Consider the following 4,624-nt stretch of genomic DNA (forward strand, 5'->3'; position numbering starts at 1 on the left):
CACTTAGCATATAGCAGGTGTTAACCAGTGCTTAAACAGAAGTGTAGTAGTTGTAGCACAGTAGGATATTTCTCTTTCTTGTGTAGGAAGAAATCACGCAATCCAAGAGTTAAATACATCGATGGGGTGAAGGATAGAACATCTAGTGATGGTTCAACAAGACAGTTGTAATAGTGTCTTAACTGTGAAGGAAAGTATCATTCTAAATATGTGCCCTATGACGATTGGTGGTGCGTTATTCAAATTGTCGTAGATTTGGGTTCCTTACCTAAGATCAAAGAGATTATGGCATTGGTCGTGGTGGCAGATGGCTTTCTACCATCTACCCCTCTCCAATGCCTATCTCCAAATATCTTAAAAGTGGTACATTATGTTTATCAGACCAGATGGTTGTTACCAATTTGAATAAATGCCACTTGGATTAGTGTCAGCAGCATCCCCCTTTCAAAGATTCGTTTTTAAATTGCTGGATAAAGAAAATAAAAATAATATTTTTCCAGGATGACATAATTATCGTGGGCAAAAACTAAAATGATACATGCTTCTAAGTTATAGAACATCCTGAAAATGTTGAATAAGAAGGGACTGACAGTTAAATATTTAAAATGCAAATGAGCAGATAAGAGAGTTCAGTCAGCCAGTCAAAAACACTTTATTCGATTAATTAAAATCATAAAAGCAAAAATGTGACAATTCATTACTTCATGTACATACAATCACATGTGCAAATTTATCATATAGTAAAAACTGTTAAAAAAGTTAATCAAATCAGGGATATACAAATATTAAAACCAAAAGGAAAAAACAAATTCAGTCAGGGCGATTACAGGTAACTGATCTCTTAGCATTATTCCAAACAGCTGCTACCAGAAAACTTGCAACACCAAACATTACTCGGTAACTACTTAATAGTTGCAAGTAGGTCATGACATGTAAAAACCCAGCCTCCCTCAGTAACGGTTTTAAAAAGATTTTCCTGATTTCGACGTAGTGCTCACAGAACATGATAAAGTGCATCGTGTCTTGGCTAGAGAAGTTGTCACAGCTACAAGGTGGTGAGCGTTCCGGTTTGCCCCAGACTGAAAAATGGCCTAACGGTAAGTGGATTAAGTTGAACCGGAATCTAATTAAGAGATGACGATGGAACGAGATTGTGACAATTTTTAAATATGGTTCTAATGACATTGATGTCAATAAAGCATAATTAGCTCTGGCACAGGGTTTCAACAATTCCCGTTCCTCACGCTCTAGAGCTAACATATCCAGGGCATTCTTCTTTGTCCAGGCTATGTCTTCCTTTTTATTTAGCTCTGGAGCCAGATAAATTTCAGGGCGCCCGAGTTTTAAAAACATTTCCTTTATGTAAACTAGCCAGGGTACCCTATCTATCCTCTCTAAGACCATACAATCTCTCAAAATAAGATGGTTCAGTGAAATCTCTTGGATCAGCCAAGTCTTAATCCAGGTAATCAATGGTGCAACCTTCAGTTAATTACTCACATATCCCAACCCCAATTCAGAATGAATAGAAAATGTGGGAGTATATTGAGGAACCGCCAAGAGGGATCTTAGGAATTTATTCTCGGCCACCTGTATCTTTTCCTGAGGTATATAGCCCCATACAGAGGCCCCATACGAGGCTATTGCCAGGCATTTCGATTTGTACACATTTAAAAGTGCCTCCATAGGTCTCGCCCCCAGCGCTTTGCGAAGCCCATAAGTGCGATTGTTGACCTAGCTACAACGTTGGACTTTAACTTCTGCTGAGGGCCCCATGTACCTCTTTCATCAAATAAAACCCCAAGATAAGTAAAAACAGGTACCCTTGAGATTTCCACACCGATACAAAAGAAACGTTTAAGTTTTTGCCCCCTCGGACGTTTGCCCATAATCATAACATGTGACTTAGGGTTGTTGACCTTCAAATCTAAAGAACCCATAAAGGTCCCAAAGGAATCCAATAGTCTCTGGAGACCAAGGCCCGTCCTAGCCAACAACACTGCATCGTCCGCGTACAGGAGAACCGGTATTACAGAACCTCCTATACGCGGAACGTCCAGTGAGGCGCCCTCCATATTTTTGTCTAGGGCATTAATGTAAAGTAAAAAGAAGGGGCGCCAGGATGCCGCCCTGCCTGACGCCCCGCCTCGAACTAAAGTGACTGGTGCGACCCCCCTCCCTAGTGACCCTGACTGATGCTAAAAGCCCTTGACGAAGAGCGGCTAAAAAATTTACTAAAGATGGGTCAATCCCTATGCTTAATAAAATAGCCCAAAGTTTCAACCTGTTCACCAGATCAAAGGCCGAAGAGAGGTCCATAAATTCCAAGTAGAGCAACCCTTCCTTGGCCTGGGTATATTTGCTTATCAACAGGTGCAGGTTTACGCATTGATCTAATGTACTTCTCTGCTCCCTGAACCCATATTGTAAATTGGAAAGGACCCCTCTTTCCTCCAACCAGTTCCTAAGTTGGTACAGGATGACTCTGCCCAATATTTTAACAGCAGAGTCAATCAGCGAGATTGGTCTGTAACAAGAGGGGTCATCCCTCCGGCCCTTTTTGAAAACTGGAACTATTACAGAGGTTGCCCAGGATGCCGGGAACCCATTTAAGCTAGACGCGTTAAAAACATTAGTTAAAATCTTTGCCCAAAATTTGGGTAAAGTGCTATATAAGTCCGCTGGTACACCATCCGGGCCTGAGGCTTTATGTTTAGACATTTCTAATATCGCTTTATGGACATCCTCTTGAAATAAAAGAGGAGGCACAGGCTGTATGGGCTCTTGGGTGGTGCTACTCTCACTAGCATAGACCCCTCTAAAGTGAGACAGCCATTTTTCATCCGGGATCACGCAGTCTCTTGTCCTGAGAAAAAAGGATGGTTGATGGTTGCCCAGAATTTGCTGCTATCCCTTAAGACTTCTACCAATAAAAGGTTATTCCAAGCCTCAGTTTTGATAGCCTTTTTCCGGTTATATATTGCCCTTTTATAAGCCTTTCTTAGGGTAATCACACGCGCTCTGTCTCTGGGCTTTTGTTTTATTGCCTGCAAAAGAGCAACATGTGCTTTGGAGCAACAACCGTCAAACCACCTGTATAACTTATTTGGTATCAATTTATTTTGTACCATCAGGTCTGCTTCAATCTGGGTGAAAATGGTGACATAAGCCTCAACAATATCACTGCTTGGGGCTGAGCTATCTAGACAGACCCCCAAGGGAGCCTCTGCCTTTCGGAGCAAACCCTCCATAAAGGCTTCTGGAATCACCTTAGCCCACTTAAGCCTCCTTCCTTCATCTTTTGGGGACAGATGTGTGATCTCACTAGCTAAATTATTCCTATTAATAGCGACCTCCCCCCAATTAAATTCCAGGGTCACAGGGTTATGATCACTGAACCCCGATGGAATTACTTCATACAGGGTGGGCCTATCCACTACCTCAGAGGAGACGAAGATATAGTCGATAACAGTATCCGAGTCTCTACCCTTAAATGTAGGGGCCCTCCCCTCCTCCAGGTCCCGTGCCACCTCAAATAGATTCGAACTAGCTAAAAGATCCTCTAAAGCCTCACCCTGCCTATTGTGTTCAAAGTGCGGGATCAGCGAGCCTGGAGGTCCAAAAATATTGTCTAAAACACAGTCCCAGCCACAAGGATGGATATTAAAATCACCCATAATGATGGTCTCGAATAAAGTTTTGTGTACTGATTTATAATCATTTAGAAAACGTGCCAGGGAACCTAAATGTTGGTTCACAAATTCATTCTCACTGGCGTTATAAAAGTTAATTAATAAAATGGTGCATGAGTCCGGCCTACCCCACTCAAGGATTAATAGATTATTAGACCCAGACTCCAACATAGAGAAAGAGCCAGTAAGTTTTAAAGAGGTAAGCATGACCAGGTCACCCTTTGGTCTACCTCCTAACCCCGGGATTTTATTTTATTTATTTAAGCTTTTATCGCGCACAGCTACCCACAGTGGGTTTCCCGGCGCCAGGGATAGACTGTAGAAGAAAGGACGGTGCAGCACCTGACAAAAATATGGAACGCTTCACGAATTTGCGTGTCATCCTTGCGCAGGGGCCATGCTAATCTTCTCTGTATCGTTCCAATTCTATGCCATAATTAATTGCTGATAAATATCGTAAACAAAATATGGAACGCTTCACGAATTTGCGTGTCATCCTTGCGCAGGGGCCATGCTAATCTTCTCTGTATCGTTCCAATTTTAGGATAGCACTAACTATAAAACTGGAGTACCCATCCAAGACAAAATCCTTTGTTATATCCCATGTTTCTTGTAGGGCTATAATATTGTAATGTTTAACAAAGTCCAGCCATATTTCGTCATTCCGTTTAGTTCTAAATCCGGCCACATTCCAGCTCAGAATTTTACAGGTGGAAGGACTACTCAGCCCCCTGTTAGGCACCCCTGGTTTATCGAATATATCAAGTAGTCAATCATTGTCCTCCATATTTGATAGAGGAGAAAAATGATTCGACAGAGCCATATCTGTGACCCAACTCGTTATGGCTCTACCAGGGTTGCTGGTGGGGGTTTCTCCTGTATTCTTCACTTTCTCCGGTACTCTATCCCCTCCTCCTCTTACCAACCTTTGG

General features: G+C 42.2%; 2 non-coding genes across 2 annotated transcripts; both read right to left on the reverse strand.

The window, feature by feature from the left end:
• Positions 1 to 4,039: 4,039 nt before the first annotated feature.
• LOC144820551 (U6 spliceosomal RNA) lies at positions 4,040 to 4,144 on the reverse strand. Its single transcript, XR_013607840.1, has one exon. It is a non-coding gene; the product is annotated as a U6 spliceosomal RNA (small nuclear RNA).
• A 9-nt stretch (positions 4,145 to 4,153) lies between these two features.
• Positions 4,154 to 4,263, reverse strand: LOC144820550 (U6 spliceosomal RNA). The gene has a single exon (XR_013607839.1). It is a non-coding gene; the product is annotated as a U6 spliceosomal RNA (small nuclear RNA).
• Positions 4,264 to 4,624: the final 361 nt, after the last annotated feature.

Source organism: Lissotriton helveticus, chromosome 2_1, assembly GCF_964261635.1.
Source record: "Lissotriton helveticus chromosome 2_1, aLisHel1.1, whole genome shotgun sequence".
NCBI lineage: Eukaryota > Metazoa > Chordata > Amphibia > Caudata > Salamandridae > Lissotriton > Lissotriton helveticus.